The sequence below is a fragment of the Odontomachus brunneus genome, unplaced genomic scaffold (assembly GCF_010583005.1).
Source record: "Odontomachus brunneus isolate Ranch 3 - 2012 unplaced genomic scaffold, Obru_v1 Obru_scaffold_054, whole genome shotgun sequence".
Lineage (NCBI taxonomy): Eukaryota > Metazoa > Arthropoda > Insecta > Hymenoptera > Formicidae > Odontomachus > Odontomachus brunneus.
In genome coordinates, this window is record NW_022639504.1 from 172,781 (window position 1) to 192,044 (window position 19,264).

At 42.7% G+C, this 19,264-nt stretch overlaps 1 protein-coding gene and 1 long non-coding RNA gene across 6 annotated transcripts in view; one reads left to right on the top strand and one right to left on the bottom strand.

The window, feature by feature from the left end:
• LOC116845621 overlaps positions 1 to 18,393 on the top strand; it is a 137,571-nt gene extending 119,178 nt beyond the window's left edge. For all 4 annotated transcript variants that reach the window (XR_004378283.1, XR_004378280.1, XR_004378282.1 and 1 more), the window contains 2 exons: positions 16,821 to 17,187; positions 18,317 to 18,393. This is a non-coding gene — a long non-coding RNA (uncharacterized LOC116845621). The remainder of the gene's footprint in view (positions 1 to 16,820; positions 17,188 to 18,316) is intronic.
• Positions 1 to 19,264, bottom strand: part of LOC116845614 — a 213,400-nt gene that overhangs the window by 75,111 nt on the left and 119,025 nt on the right. The gene's annotated exons all lie outside the window — the stretch shown is intronic.

Sequence of the window (19,264 nt, forward strand, 5' to 3'; positions counted from 1 at the left end):
GAACAAACCTGATAAATAAATATTCGAGATCACGCGAAGTAGTAATATGTCTGTCTCGTTGAAAAAATTACACAATGAGAGAAAAATATCTAAAAATTAGCAAATACTTTTTATGCGTACTAACGGCACACATATTGACTTCAATTTAATATTTCTTTTCTGTCTACTATTTCTTAGATATTTTTTTTCTCGTCGGAATCAAACAAAGAAGAATCCACGCGGCTCAAATCCGGAAATCAAATCTAATATTTTTCTCTCTCAGTGTAGATACATTGTCGGTTTTATATTCATCGTTTTTTATCCGCATTTGCGTCTGCAGAGTATCGTTCCGTGTATCGCGTATTATATACATTTTATTCTGTTCTTCGCGGCGTGTGATTGTTTAATAGCTGCCAGAGTTTTTACGATACACGCGCGCAGCCGATGCGTCGGCGCGATCCACCGCGTTATTACACGGCTTCCGTTAATCGTTAGCGCGGGGACGGTATTTATTTCCGGCGAGCGAAAAATTCGGGACTGCATTAAAATTTATTGAATCATGGCGACGTGAATATATCCGGCCTGTGGAATGACACAAGATATTCCCGAATTTTCGAGAACGTGCGACATAAATATTTCGTTTCATTTATTTATTACAACTTATTGCGCGCGTGCGTCTGTTCGCGTGTGTGTTGGTCCGTTGTTGACGCCACTGCGTTCTAGCTGTAAATCAAAGATCACGGATCAACAACGGAGACTCGCGGATCGCGCAGTTCCGGCTGAAAGTCACTTCGGTTCTTGCGGAATAATTAGAACCGTGGTGCATTAGAAGCTTTCGCCGAACGAACGACAGCGTCGCGACCGTGCGGAGCCGGCGGGATCGTAATGTAACTTGGCGCGCTCTCGAAACTTGCCGCGAATTCATTGCTTCCTTAAACGTAGCCAGTCGGGGCAAGTTGTCGCGCACATAATCGCAATTAAACGATAGCACGTCGTAGCCGTGATCGCGCACGATCGTTCATCTAACTTCGTTACGAGTTCGGGCGGATCGTTTCGACCGTTCGATTTGACAATTAAGGGCACGGCGAACGTTTCTGTGTACGATCGCGGTTAGATCTTAACACTTGGAACTGAACGCATCCAGACATTCGGGTGTACTCAGAAATCCTATTAAGGGACTATTTCCGATAAATAATTTCTCACAGCTAAAGTAATTTCTTAAATACACTCAAAAATATACCCAGAAATCTAGCGATGGATTGTTTTCGTAGTAGTAATTTCTTGAAGCAAAGAAACGTGATTGATACGAAAATAAACTGCCTGAGCTACATTCGAATATCATTATAGTCGGCGCGTCTCAATCGCGTTCAGACTTGCGTAAACGGCCCTTAATTGAGACTCAAGCGCATCAATTGCGGATTACACAGTTTCAGTTACGAGTTCCGCGTACACGATCACATCAAAATCAATAATTCGATATACACTTTTTGGATCTTGCCTTGACACGATTTCAACATTAACCGACCAAAGTGTCAAACGTTAAAATCAAGGCTGATGTTCACTGTTTTGCCATCATCACTGCGAGGAAGAATCTGCGGAGGGAATTATCGGGACGAGAAGCTTTGACCGTGCATGAATTAGTCACGAGCTACGGCGGACAAATGTCCGGCACGATAGGCACGGTTATCGCAGCTCCGGACGGAGGATGCCCGAGGACGAGTCTGCCAATTATAATATTTAATCAGACGTACGTAATTATACGTACGAGAGAGAGTACAGTGCGCGGCCGGGCGGGCGTATGTACGCCGCCACTTACCACCGGAGTCGAGACGGAACGAGATTCGCCGAGCCAGAGAAGTCAAATATTCGTATAGATATGATTGCACAATTCTACTCGGTCTCGCGTGGCATTTCGGGGATTCCTGTGAAAACTTTGATCCCGGAGCTCCCGCGTCTCCTTTGATCCACGGGCTCTTCTTCCTCTGTTCCCCCTCCCCCCTCTCTCTCTCCCTCCCTCCCTCTCTCTCTCTCTCTCCTTCCCTTTCTCTCTCTCTCTCTCTCTCTCTCTCTCTCTCTTTCTCTATGCACAAGCGTCGTAATAGTAAATCAACTGTACACTACGTGCGAGTTAAACGGCGGAATTACGCGTTTACCTTACTCTCGCCTCGATACCAGAGTACACATATTATTCATTCGTACGAGCTAATCTTTACACGCTCCCACAGCATTAGATTACGTTACATTACGCTGCATTACGTTGCGTTGCAGCGCGCGCGGTTTGCACAGCCTCCGAGCGCAAGATGATACAGGATATTATTTAACAAACGCGAACCTCTCCGCGAGTTAAAGATTATTTACCAAGAGAGTGTGCTTAACTCTCAAACTATGCGGATTTGCATCGCGCACGCGGTACCTGTGTTCGATCTACACTTCTCCTCTTGCCCTCAAATAGAAATTACGTAGGTGTGTTTATAACGAGAATAAATTCCGCAGGTTGAAACTCATGGAGATCCTCTCGCGATCAATCGCGAGAGGGTAAACTAATAACTTCTAAGGTGAAACTGATAAATTATGGATTAGATATCAGTTACTCGATCTGGCGGTGTATATAACGATCACCTATCGGAAGATTCGAGTGTTAGCGTGGAGTCGAGAGGAAAGAGACGTGTCAGCCCCGACGACAGAAAGAAACCGATCACGGTGCTTTATTGAATTTTGTAAAAAGGAGAGGAACAAAGAACTACTTGCAGAATCGATTTTAGCTGCGCTCATTTTTTTAAAGAAATCATATAACTGAAAAAAATACCTTGAAATTTATTTGTGAAGTACAAAGTTTATTTCTATGAGTTTATTGCTGTGAGTAAACTTTACACTGAGACAAAAAATACTTGAAAATTTACTTGTGTGATATTAAGTTTATTTCTATGAAATAAATCTGCAAATTAATAAATTAATAAATTAACAAATTAATAAATTTCTTTTTTCTTAGTGTATGTCTTACAAACGAATGTTTAAGTATTTTTTTTCAGTATATAAGTCTCGTTAATCGTTTACTTGATTAATTGATTTTTGTTCAAAAACACGTAAAACTGAGGTATGATTGAGCGCGAGAGATTCTGGCAATTCTGAATACACTTGTGAAGGACCTGACATGCGGATAATACGTATACTGGTAGGAAAACCAATATTGGTCGCGTCAGAACTGATACTTATTTTGACGGTGAAGATGGCAATATCAATCATTTAAACGGATATATTACACCCTTCACGTGGACAAGGCGTGACAGGGAGCGAAAACGATCGGGAACGTCTCTGTCGCGAATAGCGCTCGTCGTCACGCTACGGAAACGCGTGTAATTTAAGCCGAAGCCGACCGGGAAGATATCTCGTTAAGTTGTTTACCTGTGAAAGCTGTTCTTGTCAACGCAAAGTTTCGCCGGATTCTATCCGACCAAGCCAGTCGTTTCGCTTACTTCGTACTGTATACTCGAAGCATCGGCGGAACTACGTGCAAACGGGACAAGTTTCTCAACGGGCTGCTACACTGGGATCGCTCGCGTGCCGACAGATTATCGCCACCATCGACGACTTTTCACGCCCCGATAACGTCGGGTGTGTAACTCGCGTGTTCGGCATATTGATACGTCACACCCATAGAATCGCATTTCACTTGCGCGCGACGGCATCTCGTTACCGTATTCTTGCATTAACACGCTGACTGGCTTCTTCCGTCGAACATTCAGTACTTTAGCCGACCTTTGAGCAAATAGAGATGCAGTATTTCGCATATTTTCCAGTCAGCTTTATTGATTTTCCGCGCTGATAGTCTGATTCGATATATTAATCTGTAGTCTATCTGCAAATTTATAGATAGAATTAGTTACGCTTAATTTAGTTTACATTAATTTACTTGTACATAAATTAATGAGATGTGTCGGTATCGTGGCGCCGCCATGACCACATTGACCACCGCGGGTAGTGACAAAAATTTGCGGTTAGTTTGCAAAGCGAGGTCAATTGCGAAAATTTCACCGTAATCGATAGATGCGTGTTAATTGATATAGACACGCATTGTCCCGAAAATTCAAAATGTCGACATTCAAAAACTGGAGCAATTTCGCGAAAAGTCATAATGTCGAAATCCGAATATAGAGACTATATTTCGAAATACAATTTTCCTGCGATATATAATTGTTTAAATAGAAATCATCAGCCCGAAAACAGTGTACATAAGTATATTAGTATCTACTCATTTAAATGTGTAGAAATAATAGCTTGCTGTGCTCAAATGAATGGATATAGATAAGAAAGAAAATATATAAAAAAATAAGAAAAATATTCGCAATGAGTACTAGTAACATTTATTTTTTATATTAATATATATATATTTATATTGAGAAAAAATGTTTTCAAGAAAATTTAGTTATTTTCCTAGAACCGTCATTTTTTATGAAAGCAATTATTTATTCTGTTTAAACAAAAGAATTTAATAAATATTATTATTAGCATCCATTGAAAAAACATATTTTTTTTTAGATAATTCTTCTCTCATAGTGTACTACTAACGCATTCAGGTGTGCATTATATATATTTTGCACTCATAAAAGAAACAATTTTAATATTTGAACAGAGTTGTTTTTCAGGGAATTGTTTTGATTCCGATTTTGGCATTGCAATTTTTTAGAAAATTGCCCCTTTTTAAATTTCGATACGTTTTTTCTCGTGACAATGCATGTCCATTTCAATTTGCACCTCTGGGGAAATATCTTGAAAAATTCTCTGAAATTCGAGTCTCGCTGATTAAAAGCGTGAAAAAAATAGCTGAGGCATCATATCGGAAATGGAGCTGCTCCATCTTCGCGAACACGTCGGCTTGAAAAATTGGGATTTCTCAATCCTCGATTCATCTCGATTGCCGCGCTTTGATGTCCCATTCTCCTCTGCTTGTGCGGAATCGATCCCGTTCGTCGAAGTTGCCGTGAAAATTCTCACGGACGTTATCGTCAACGATTCCGCGCCGTATTTACCAATATTGATCCTCGCTCGAAATTCAAGCCCGAAACGTCGTGCTGAGTAGCGCGACCGTTCTCGCCTGGTAGATCCGATCAAAATCGAGATGTCGCTCTCTCACTCGCGCGTTTTCTCTCTCTCTCTCTCTCTCTCTCTCTCTCTCTCTCTCTCTCTCTCTCTCTCCCCCGCCCGCGTTTGGCGAGCATTGTTTGTCGAACTGCTCGAACAATCGCGTTAACAGGCTGCTCCCGCGGCTCATCAATATCGGTTCGAAAGTTACCCGGAGCACGAGCAAGTTTCTCCCCTCGCTTGCGAACACGTCGCGCCATAATTATAGGGCGTCCACACTTTCGCGACTAACAGCGGCCTAGTTATAACCGGCGGGATGTCTCAGCGCGGTTTAGTTGAGGCGATTTGGCATGAACTTCGGCAGCAAGTTGCGACGACGAGGCTCGATATTCGAGTTAATAGCAATTACCGTCGGACGGACGCAAAGCCGGCTGACTGATGGAACTTTCCCACTGGATATATCTGTCGTTAAGTCCAGGCCGGCCATGTATAATATTATGTCCTATAATTTTCGTGGGAACAAGCCCGTCGTGATGTCACCTAATAATAAATCGGAAAAGGAGAGAGAGAGAGAAAAAGAGAAGGGAAGGGAAGAATAAAACGTTGTGTTGTGAGGGGCCCCGCCGATCTCTCCTTTTTTTTCTTTTTTATTGCAAATCGTCCGCGGGCGGTGTGTCGTCATTTGTCGCTGATGGACGAGATTACGACGGATAAATTGGACGCTGCGACGACAGGACTGCGTGGGATAAGCCGGCCATTAAGCGAATTTCATTTAATCTCCCGTTATACAAAAGCCCTTTCTGTAGCCACGATATATTTTGCAGCCTCCAAATAAAATCACGTTACCGGACGCTAAATTCCGTTCCAATTTCCTAACGGTCTGTCCAAAAAATGTCATTACGGCAACAAATCGAATTATCCGTATTTATCAACACTCGTGTACCGTCATTACTGTTTGTCGTTGTTGTCGCGGCGGAATGAGAGAGTCCCGCCGTGGAATTCGAGATTGCAGAACATCAACGCGATATCGTGGCGAAATAACGGAGAAAAACTCGCGCGAATCAGCTGCCGTTGCAACGCTCAGTCGTCGAGTGAAACACACTCTCTTAAAGTGAATCAGTAGAAATGTTTTTGACTGCGGCAATAAAAGGACTGTTTCACCGGTAGTCGGAGAGTATATTCACTGATTTTCAGCGAAAATACCCCCACTTTACTCCCCCGTCCTATCTCTCATTGATTTTGGCCAGTGGAGATAAGATTTCGCTGCAAAATCTGTGGTACACTAATTTGTTACGGCAAATCCAGCTCTCTGCGTTCGTGACGATGGAATTAACGGCTTCCATGCGATTCGCGTGCAATGGCACTGTTTGTGTTTGTTTCCGATTAATGGTGGGAATAATCGCTACTATTAACTGATTCTTTCAATGAGATCTTACACACATTTTGCAGCCGTGATTCCGCGCCGCGATCCACGGGATCTCCCGGATGTCTACCGTCTTTTCCAGAATGCTCGGAGAGTGCGTGGCTAAGTGTATCGTTTCTTTTCGCCCATCGTGAAGGAGGCACTACAGTTTCACCGTCTTACGAGGGTGCTGACATCGTTCGTGATCTCGAGACTCTTACGTCAACCATGAACGCGGCTGGCGGCAAATCAAGTTGAACTGGTTAAACTTCTCGACTGAAGCGCCAGACAACTACTTAAACGAGAGGTTGAGTTAATATTTTATATTTTCTGGATCATTCCGAAGAGTTCTGGAACGTGCGCGTGTTCGCCAAAAGTGTCAGAAAGCGAGAGGAGAGAGGTGGTGGGAAGGGAACGAGACACAATCACGCTCCATTAATTATTCATGTTGGCAATTACATATATTATTTTGCGTTAAGCTAACTTGCATCGCGTTGTAATTAACTCGAAATATAGAGGATGTCCCGCAACGACTATCTGAAAACTGCACTATGGAATTCCTGCGGCTGATCGGAGTAACTTGTGCTTCTCGCCAGAATCTAGATATTCATATCAATTATTTGTACGCGATTAATCTTGCCTTGTGCATGACTTAATAAGCTGCGGTAATATCATACGGCGAGCGCAACCACCGTTGCATTCTTTGCACGTTAATTACGAGGAACAATCGCGAACTGGGCAGACGCCTTTCCGAGAAGAAAGAACACTGACAAAAAGGCCGGAATCTCTATGGCGAGCGAATAAATACGCCACATTACCGTCACCACTCCCGCGGCGCCACTTTTCGCCCGGATATTCTAATTAACGCTGGCTGTAATGCACCGCGGCGCACCGCTGTAATTCGTTGTAATAACCTTCGGGGCAATTAATTGCGCGCGCTTACTTTACAATTAATTGCGCGCCATACATCCGCCCTCGCGTTTCGCACCGGCGAAATTGCAAACGCGGCGAATAATGCCGCACTCTTCCTTTTCACTCGGAAGACGGCGGCGTTACACCGAAGTCGAGAGTGAGAGAGAGAAAGAGAGACAGAATGGAGGGAAAGAGCAGTGGCGTTCTTCAGCGTGGTCTAATAGTTGCAAGAGGTCAGATTCTAGCGGCTCTATTCAGCAACGCAAGTATGTTTTCCGTCTTTTTTTCGATTTCGACGAGCTTAATAATTCTGAGTTTGTATTTGTGCTCGTTCTGCGGGAAAAAAGGACATTTTCTCCGTCTATTATATTCTTCTCCTCTCCCTAATCAAGTTTGAAGGTACGAAGGTAATAAGATGATATTAAGTACACTGAGGGAAAAGTTACCTTGAAATCAACAAATATTTCTTTGATGTGTGCCATTAACATATTTACTTAAATCTAAATTCTTCTCTTTATTTTAGTCCAATATTGTTTACCTGATTTAAGTAAACAATATTTGGTTTAAATGAAGAGAATTAAGAGATTTAAATATGTTAATGGCACCCATGAAAGAAATATTTATTGATTTTAAGGTAATTTTGTAAGGTAACATTAATTTCAATATGACAATCGAGTTAATCTCGAGCGATTACGCGACTCAATGAAAACGCGATTTGCGATAGACCCTTTTTGTTGCCTCTCAATCTCCACCAATGCGGCGCGAGGTGGTTCAATTGTGCTTCATCTTAATTAAAAATTAAATTGCAGTGTGCGGGTGTGTGTTGTGTACGAGCATCCCTAGGGTCTCATTACTTCGCCCGGTGGAACGGCGGCAAATAGGGAACTAAAAGGAAGCATTTCATAGCTTGTAAGAAAAAGGGGAAAGTTAATTTTAACGATGAATAGCACTTAGAGCTCGAAACGAGTAATTCACGCAACGCCGATGGTGGATGCTTTTAGCGTACTTCGCGTGCTGCAATGTTACGTAGTCGTCGTTTCGCGACATAGAGATGCCGTTTTACGATATTTTTGACAGAAACGCGCGTCTTCTGCATTACACGCGGGACGCTGATAACGCGCTTGGAAAAAAATTTAATTTCCTTAAAATCAGATAGCTATATATTTTGGCAGCGCGTTTCAACACAGTGAAGAATATTACGTTTGTGCGGAACATCAATTTCGTTTTAATTCTATTAACGATAGAGTGTGAGCCATTAATAAAATGAATAAATCCTTTTTGAAATACAAAATACACAAGTAATTGAAATAACAACGCCGGTAGGAAACAAAATACTTCTAGAACGAATGGTTAAAAAATTGAAATTATTCTGATAGTGACGCCTAATGAAAACATTTTTGGACGTAATATAATCGCAGCAGAAATTCGTAATTTTGAGAACATCAACGTAATTTTATTCGTAATTTTGAGAACATCAACGTGACATAACACTCATATTTATATGCATTTTCGTGTACACGGAGAAAATGTTATGGTCAAAATTACAACAAAATTTTTTGCAATTTTGAATCGTACAGAATCATGACCGAAATTACTGTAGGTATTTGCTTCAAAATATGTTACGCACATTTAATTTTTCACCACAAAATTATTGCAATTACTCGAATGTTTTTCATATCAAATAATAAGTCGTCAGATCTTTATTATTAATTATACTATGTAGTATAATTTATAATACGATTTCAGTATAGGCCACTTTTGTAAATAAAAAAAAACATCGCAAACAGAAGTACAATTCTAACGTAATTCTTGTTATAACATTTTCTCGCATTCGTGCAGATGAATAGAAGATACAGATGTTTCAGGCGGAATACGGATGATTGTAAAATGTATATATACACAAGAGTTCGTCACTTCGTACTTTATATTCTATTATTACGTCGCAGGGAACGTGACAATACGTTATACACGTCGGCACTGTTCGTTAACGCCGCCTTTGGAATCCATTAAAATTGAGATGTATCTACAATTTAGCCGAGTTTAATAACCTTCAAACTTGCGAAAACTTCCGACAAGGTATGACAAGTCCATCTAACTCCGCGTCGTCGTCGTCGTCGTCGTCGTCGCCGCCGCCACCGCCGCTGTTGTCATCGTCGTTCTGAATTCTCGACGAAATCGAAGGCGCAATTTCGCGCCCGTTCGCGCTCGCTGGCCCGCGCTCCTTCCGAGTTTAAGTTTCGGACGTTATTTCGCGATTCTAATTCCTCCGCGCTGTTGTCGCGACAACATCCGGCCGAGTTCGGTAACGCCAGTGCGCGCGCGCGCGGTAATGTCATCTTGCTAACGTCGCTTTAATGGCTCGCAAATTTCACCCGCCCCGCGCCGCCCTTCCCCGACGGCGCGCGGAAAGTTTGCCGAGAAATCCGAGTCGGCTATCGCTGAAGTCGCAGTTTCGGGGCCAGGATATTCCGGAATTAACGCGGTATCGATTCGCGCGAGCGCGAGCGCTCGCCGAGTGCTCATTAGAGCACGCTACGTTACGCCGCGCCGGCGACGGGCGGACGCGCATTTTCGGGATTAACGGGATCCTGATTTTACTGCAGCGCGAAATAATTAAGGCGTCGATATAAGGCGCAGATTATCTGTAATTCTGCGCATAGTTCCCGTTAATCGACACCATCCTCCCTCCGGTGCGGTCATTGGGGATTTACTCTGTACAGCTTTTTATTAACCCTTTCGTTGTCAATTTTGTTTTTTAAAGATACTATTTTTCTTTACTTTACTTCCATTTTATTAAATGCTTTAAAATATAACGTGGTTTTGGCAAAAAATTAAAAGTTTTAGTTTTTGTCGCTAAAGAAACAGGATCGAGACACTGTGATGTCCCATTAGAGTTTTTGGGATGGCATATTTGTTCCAACAGAATAACAAATAGAGTGGTAATTAATATGTTCTGAATGCCAAAATTCTGTTTATTTAATTGAATAAGATTATTATTAATGGTAGGGAAAACATGTCCCGTTGGTAGCGAAAGGGTTAAACTAGCACGGTTTGCGTGAATCGCGGAGACTGTGTGCTCGATTTCCATCATTTTTCATTAAAAATTATCTTTATTGCGCCAAATGATAAACTTAAAATAAGAACTCTAATTGCGAGATGCTATTATTTGTAATTCCATATTATAATTAATATTATAATTATGTAATTCTTCATATTATATAATTATGTAATTCCATATTAATTCCAAGTGAAGTTTTTACCGAAAGAACGTTCCTCTTCTAATGAAAAGTGAACTATTAGTCGGAAATCCACTAGGTATTATTCTAACCTATTTCCCCTCGAATCAAGAGGAACATGTTTGCTCAAAGCAGAAAATTTTCTCTTACTAGAAGAAATTTCTATCAAGAGCAAGACTTGTACTGCAGATCAAAGACGAAATTCCACCAGATTTAAGAATAATGTACTTAGAATATTTTTCTTTTCGCTTTTGCGAGGAATCCTCTTGAGACCGTGTGTAAGAGTAAAATTCCCGAAAATTCTGCTGAGGATGAGATTATATTTTTTTGTTTGTCATTTTTTGTATATCATTTATCAAAGGATTTTATTTTAAATAATGACACACGCGAGTTTACTCAGTCACGATGGACGAAATGTCAAAACGCTCGAAAATGTACGATTGCTTAGCGAATTAGACTTGTTTCCTTTTTTAATCACAATTAATATTTGAGAAGGAAAAGACTTGTTGGCCGAATACATGCGCTCGCGCTAATTCCAGCCCGTTGTTTCGGCAACGGTGTGCATACGAGTAATGCGATAATTAAGCCGAACTTATGATATGTTTGTATCGTTAATAACAATGAAATAACGGCAATATCGACAAACTAACCGCAAATAATGTCGTGATATCACGCGCGACGACGGCGACCGCAGTAAAGAAGATAAAACGCGTGAGTTAGAGATAAGTATGAAATACGGATATAAAAATGCGATTACGTTGACGGTCTCATTACGCGGATAATCTGCTTACGGCGGATTAACGTTACCGCACCGTTTAAAATATTTCAGAGTTTACGTGCTTTCGCCGTGCTTGCACCGCACGCGGCATCATCGCCTGGTATCCTATCCGGCATTAACCAAATCCTCACCTTAATCCGTAATCCCTAATTACAAATTGATAAGTAATTAACGTGGATATCGCTCACACGTGCAATGCATTAATAGGAAAATGCCATTTAGAGCAATCCTGGTGTTAGCTGCGGAAATCGATAATCGCGCTAATCCGACACGAGCTATTATTTCATCATTTTACGGCGATGAGACGTCGACTCAAGCCGATTCTCCCGTGCAACAAAAAACACAGCGCGTCGCGAGATTTCCGACACACGACATTTCCTCTTTTCTCGCGGGGCGACTCCTTTGTTTTTCCCTCGGAAATCGTCAGTGACACTTAGCCGACACACGTCAATATAATCGGCTCTCCCTTCCTCGACGATATTCTCGCGACTTAACCCTTTTACCACTGCGAGAGCACCGCAATGGCTTCCGCCTCGGCGACTTTTTCAAAGACAAAACTATGCTGGCTTTCCTCTGAGCGAATTTTGCAGAGCAAAGGAAGAGCACCGTCGCAGCGGCTTTCTTCTGTAACTCGTGCGAGAGCCGTCGTTATTGGCGGCAGTTTGTTCACTCGTTCTGATATTACAAACACGAATTTCATAAATTCACTAGCTGTTTTTGTTCCATTCACGCGTTCAATAAAGGAAGAACTGCGGCACTTTCAGCTCGAGGAACTGCAAAACGCACCGGTGCGCAACGTTCATCAGTCGCCGACATGTAAAGTCGTGGTCAAAAGGCTTGACATATGCTACTGGTCCGCCGCCCTTCAATTATATCCTTCCATCTCTATCGCAACCGTGCGCGCGTTAATTAATCAGGTGTTTAATAGCTCGCGCGAATTCATTAACGTGAATGAAAGTTTCACGGGCATCAGAGATTTCTCGCGTCGATGTTTGTTTATTAAGCGACGTTCATTTGCGCCGTATCGGGCGCGAGTCTCGTTGCTTTAATAAGATATCTGGCGACGTGTAATACGGCGCGTAAGGAACGTTTGAAATGAAATCCTTAATTAAAGGTACCGCCCAGTTTTCTTACCACGCCACGCCGTCTTCGTTACGCAGGATGGCGAATAAGATGAAGAGAAGAGAGGAAAGAGAAGAAGAGAGCACTGGCAAAAGGGGGAGGGGGAGGTGGGAGGGACCAAAGCACGGCAAGAAGTAGACGAAATTCTACTCGCTCGGGGGAAACTAATTTCGCCATTGCTGCTCGCGCGTGTATTCAACCCCGAAGGCGTATTCCGCGGGGTGCAATGAATGCGCCGCATCGGATAAGACGCATAAAAAAGTTCCGCATGCAGCAGCAGCAGCAACGGCAGCAGCAACAGCAGCAGCAGCCACAACCCGCCGCGTTCGTGCCGCGCCGTCCGTGTTCTCGATAATACAGCGCCTTGTTTACGGTTGCTGAGCTTATCTCCCGTTTTTCAATTAAATGAAGCGACGCGTCCAATTAAAAGCGCGCGTCCCTTGTAACCTTTTGGCGGTAAACGATTTGGCGGAAGGATAAAAAAAAGAAGAGGAAACCGACCACGTATATTCGTCGTTACCTTTTATTCTTCTTCCTTTTGTTCTTACTGCTACTTTCTCTTCCCTCAATGGCCAACATTCTCGCGGGTTTTACGTTCCGCGTGCGGAGGCCGCGCGATGCGCGTAACGTCATTACGTATTTCGCGGCGATAAACTGCAGCCCGTCGTAAAGTGGAAACGCATCCTGAGATGTCTTTGTGTGCTGCGTGAGAAATAACTTCTGGCGACAATTACTTCGGGGTCAGAGACGCGCGTCCTGAAGTCGGCGCGCTTACTCCAGGCATTAATGGCCTCGAAATGGCTCTGTTTACGACGCCTGTAAGTCATAATACCTTATGGAGTAGCAAATTTGGATGCACGTCGAAAATCGATCGATCTCGGAAAATAAATGCGACGCGAAGAGCTGTGAAGACGGGATCGCTCAACTCTTGCGACACATAATGAAGTTTCTCTCTCTCTTCCTGTCCTTTTCTTCCTCTTCGATATTTGTAACAGTAAATAGCTCGACTTTCTGCAATGACTCTATTCTCTTACTTTTAATCACTCAAAGTGAATTATTCGTTACTCTCGTTACTCGAGATCAATTCTAGCTGAGGTATCTTGAAATTGAAATTATCAAAATAACTTTTTTCTCTTCAAATTTTGCGTTTTTAAGCAAATTTTTGTAGTTTGTAATCAAAATATGCGAGTCACCATGTAGGGGGTGTATTTTAATGGCTACAAGTTACTGAAAAAAAGTTTAGGGATTAATGGCGCATGGTAGCGCACCCGAAAAAACTCGCCCGCCACGAGCAGGGCTATTGTTCCAAACTCACCCGTCGGCAAAGTGTTGAAACCGTTCAAGTACCTTTCACCCTCCTCTTCTCATTAGGAAAGAGGTAAACAACGGAATGCCGATGGGAAGAGGGGTGGAGGAAAGGTTAATTTCGGAATAATTGTTGGACTGATGAAATTTCTTCGTGAAGACGGAGAATCCGGTTGCAGGCATGTTTTCGACGTCGATTGCGATATTAGATGCAATAGCCGGAAGAAGGCAGTTTCCGCCGATGTTAAGCACTAATCCTAATTGCGCGAGACGTCGAATTGCGTCCGGTTAGCCACTTTCATTTCGCGGTTTTCCGGTAGGCGGACGGACACGGACTGAGAAAACTAATTTCACCGCGGTCGCACGGTCGTGCACGTACCTACCCCGCCAACACGTAGCCACTTCGGCCGAGGTATTCCGCGGGGTCTAATGAATATATCGCGACAATTCGGACGCACGGAGTAACGACAAAAAAGTCTCGCTTCTTTCGCGAATGAAATGATAGCGCGCGAGTACGCGAGTGCGCGCTCGCGAATAACCAAATATCGCGCGCGGCGTCGCGATTACGCCGGCAATTTTCATAATTTACGACTAATCTTCTTTGGGGACGGAATGTGAGCGTAATTACGCGCAAATGCAGAATAAATGGAGCGGTTTAATCATATTCATTTCCCCGGCCTCGGATGATTTATCTTGGCGCGGCTGAAAGTTCGGCATACATTATTTCGCAGGAACAACAGAGAGACGGTAGTGGTGCTTCGGGTTACCAAGAGCCTATCCGCGAAATTAAATTGAGTATAGCTCGAGTGATCTCGATTCAAAGCAACTGGCGTTCGTGCACGGTAATTTCGTCAAATTAAAATGACGCTATGCGTGTGTATAGAGTGGAAGGTGGTAGATTTTAAAGCGAGGTGAATTTAAATAAACGAACATGCACACGAACTGGCAGAATCATTTTAACGCGAAGTATAATTAGATTACTAATATATAATAATATTAGCATTTTACAACCGTAGATTCGTAGAACCGCGTTTCTGGATGTCAGTGTAAAATTATCGTAGCTGAAATTCTCAAAATTATTATTATTGTCGTGACGAATCGCTATTTTAACACATCGAGGCACGCAGGCACTCTAGCTATCTAAGTTAAAGTAAGTAAATCTTTAGCTCGAGCAATCGCGCCTAATTTGACCCAAGTACCGTCTAGTACTCGTGCTCTAATATCGAATCTACATCGAGTATTCTATGAATAGATACTTAAAGATATAATACCGTCGTAGCAAGCAAAAGCCGAGGCTTATATAAAAGTTTGGTCATTCGTTACGTCGGTTATAACGCCGGCGTTACTCGCAAGAGAGGGATGACTTTCTTTTAACGAGATATTCCTTTAACCGTTAGAAGCAGGGAGCAGGTTATACCCCTTTTTATTTAAACATCCCTCCGTGGAGCTGCGTTTCGTTCGATCTACAAACATCGTCGTCGTCGTCGCCGTGAAGGATCGTGAAAAACTTTCCCGCCCCGATAAGTATAACGATGTCGTTTTTGTCGGTGGGAGCGTAGCGGGACGTGAGCAGACTAGGGCTGGAAATTAGCTGGACTAATTATCCCGCTAGACGCGTTGCGGCGACGAGAGAAGTCGAAAGGGGCCAGCCACTGAGGAAATTCGCGCTGTGATGTATTCGTAAAAACAAAAAAAAAACAAACTTCCACTTTCCCGCGTTATATTGTTATTTTTCACTGTCGCATGTGTAGCTTTTCCGGTTTTACGACTCGTGAAAAAAAAATCGTCTCTTGACAAAACCGTGGAGGGTAAGTGCAGCTTTCGAAAGCGCGCGAATGTCGCGGTCGTTTGCGCGTCGCATCATCGATCGTTTGAGTGGAATGTACGTGGTATGTACTCGTCGAGTTTCGTTACGAATGTCGAGCGCTTTCGATAACTTTCGGTGAAATAGGACGGAATTACACAGAGTAAAATTACTTCTCTGACGAAACCTGCATTTGGTTCAATTTGATGTCGCGCGCAAGGCGCGAGCTGAAAAATCCCTCCTACATCAAATACATATCCCGCCAGCTTGAATTACCGGTGTTGCACGGGTTATTACAAACTGTCAAGGAGATGAAATCAGCTGGAAAGCGTGAAGTGTTCAGCTTTCATGTAGTAGCTTATATTTTCCGCGGAATTCTGGAGAGTAACTATGCAGAATTTAATCCAAATCGGTCAGAGTCCAGAAGTTAATAGAAGACATATAGACATTCCATTTTTAATATTCAAGGTGTTAAAAAAAGATATTCCAAACTTAGAGAGTAAATAGTACTTATACTGAATAAAAAATGTCTATTAAACATGGATCGAAAAGTCAACTCTTTCAGAGTTATAAACATTTTTCGATTTTAGCAACGCAAGTAATTTGTGTGTCTCCATTGATCACACGCGGTCAATAAACGAACGAGTATCTTATCATATTATTACTGTGATGTTCACAATTATTCGTGTCTCAATAAACTAATTTTTATTCAATATAATTAGTAAAAACTATCTACCCTGTAAGTTTGGAATACTTTTTTTTCACACCTTGTATGTAAATTTGTGGTTTGATCGTATTGGCCTTTTCGGTCTTGATCCGTCTGAATACAAAATTATAAATAAAATTATACATTATAAAATTCGGAGTAAAAAGCGACGAGTCGTCGAAGCAAATACATCGCGCTTATGCAAAAGACATCTCATGTTGCGGGGAACTTTCGCCGAGAAATCACAGTTTGTCATTCAACCAAAAGATCGAGTAGATAAAACTTGTGTCATGCGTGAGTGAATTATTCTTACGACAATGGGGCACCAGTCTCACCCTTATCATTGTGGAAAACCTCCTCGCGTTCCTATTTCCGACGTAGACACGCTTGGCTTCCTTCGCATAAAAGCCAAAATGAGAGCCCGGGTTTCACGAGAAACAGCGACGCTACGAATATATCCAGTACCTATCGAGACTTGTAACGAAGTATTTCTGCAGGATCCTACGTGTCGGACGTGTACATGCCGCCATGAAGTTCACCCTTGCCTCCCGGGAGCGCGGCTTGAGGACGAAGTAGCTGAAGGCGAACCGAAACTTTCTCGTAAGGATATTCTCTCGCGGGCGTGTTTTATTGCCGCGGCACCGCCGTGCCTGGGAGTATCTCGTGGAGATTTTTGTTGCGGAGCAGTCGCCGATGGACCGCTATCCGCTTCCTTTATCCGCGCTCTGCTCCACCGAGGTCGCTGCCCTGGATTCGCCCTGGGGACCGCCGATCGGACGAATTCCTCGAGAAGGCGAAAGGACTGGCTCGAGGAAGGAAATTGATTCGCCTATCGCACGCGTGCAGGCGTGTGTCTGACGATACGTACGTATGTAATTTATCTTCCAATTTGTAATAGCATTGCTTCTGTAGTTGCGACTCTAGATATTTAATTTGTTTTATTATTCTTGACGTAATCCTAACTGATAAGTCTAGTTAGCTTTTAAATTTAATCAGTTGTAAGCAACTGTATGCACTTTCTTCACTCGAGCTGTATATAGTATTGCTTTTCTTTGGATCTGCACGTCCTGATTTTGACGTCAGATTCATTATGATTATGTTTACTGTAAACTCTAAGCAATCGTTGCACTTCTCTCCCAATTGGGTAAATAAGCTCTACTCTATATATATATACGTGAGCGTGAGGAATCTCCTCCAGAAGAGCTATAGTAATTATGGAAAATTGCGAATGATTAAGAGAATAAATGTCGGGCAAAGAGTGAGTTGAGAGTACAGCCACGTTTCGGAGGATCGATATTTTTTGAATGGGAATAACGAAATTTCACTCCTCGTTTAATTTCACAAGTGGATCGCTTACTCGAAAGGAATTTTAATCCGACGGTTAGTCGCGAACGTGAAATTGAATTGAACGCGAAAAAGTTGGCGGGAAAAATCACGACCGATCAAACTTTCATAAGGAAGCAAAACTGACTCGAGATTTGTCGAAGTAATTCTGAAACATCCTGCGGGCGACTTCACTCATAACATACACATACACAAAGACGTGTCTACTTGTATTGCATACCGTAATAACATGAGAAAAAAGAAAAAAAAAGCCGGAGCAATGTTTGGACTTGGTAGCTTCTCTTGACGTCGTAAATACGAGTCAAGTTAATAAAAGAGAAGGCTTGACTTTCGAATGACGTCGACCCTAAAGTACGGCTTGATTCATCGTCGGCGTCGCGCGTGACCGGTAAGCCGAGCGAATGAATCCTCGTTGTCGCACTTCCGTCCCTTGCACTTCCGCACACATTCGGCAAAATGGCTCCCAAGTGGCGACACTAGGTACGAGCATTCGGGCGCACCGCGAGGAGACAACTCCGTTCTCGAACATTCGCTCCGCGATGTCTGGCTATACGTCAGACGACGGAATTCCTCGGGGCTCCCTTCACGTCGTCCTCGACAGCGCGCGCCTAATTGATTGTCGTTTACGTAATCATACAACCCTCCACAGGCCATCGCCCTTCGCGAGAGACCGTCTGGCCGGAGAGAAGGGGAGAAAAGGAAAGAGAAGAAGAAAGGAAGAAAAAGGAAAAGAAAATTCTCGCAGTCACAGCCGCGCGTGGCGGAGAATTTTGCGCTCGAGAGAGAACTTTGTTAATTCTGGCGGACAAGGTGGCCGGCCAATGTCGTTATCAAAGTTACCTCGGTTAACCGCGTGTGTTACACGTGCACACCACATCAGTGTGCTCGTATGTGCGTGTGTGGATGAATAGTGTGTTTGCTCGCGCGCGCAATGTAATGGAGAAAAAGACGGCCGCAGCGCGGTACGCCGCCGTGAGGGAGAGACCTTTCGCGCGACGGGAAATTAACTTTGACCAACCTGCGTTGGTCGTGACCCACATTTTTTTCTTTGCATCTTCCCGCAACTCGCAAAGTCCGCGGAAGTCCGTGTTGTAGCGAATACTCGCGAATTAATCCTATTTGTCAGTGAATCCTTGACGAGCTCATTCGTTCTTTTATGTCGATAGCGCGATAATCCGTTCTTGAACCCTTAAACGACAACGTATTTTTCAATATAACCCATTGAAACTTTGCGATATGTTTTAATGGTTAATTCTCAATCAATGATTGTAAATAATTTGCAACTACGAAAACTTTAAAATATAATATTATTCTCACAAGTGCTGATTTTTATGTCCAATAATGCTTCTTTGTTTATAGGAATCGCGAATACTATCTCATTTGCATTTGCCAACGTTTTCTTTATTTTCGTTTAACCTTGTTATATTATACCTTGTTATATTATACGAAATTCAAATTTTAATTTCTATTGATAAACAACATTATTGAGCATCTAACTGTTGCTTTTATTTTAGCTTTATATGAGCTCTTTTAAGAACTACAAATCTCATCAAAACTTCTACCAAAAAAAAAAAAAAAAAAAAAAAAAAAAAAAAAA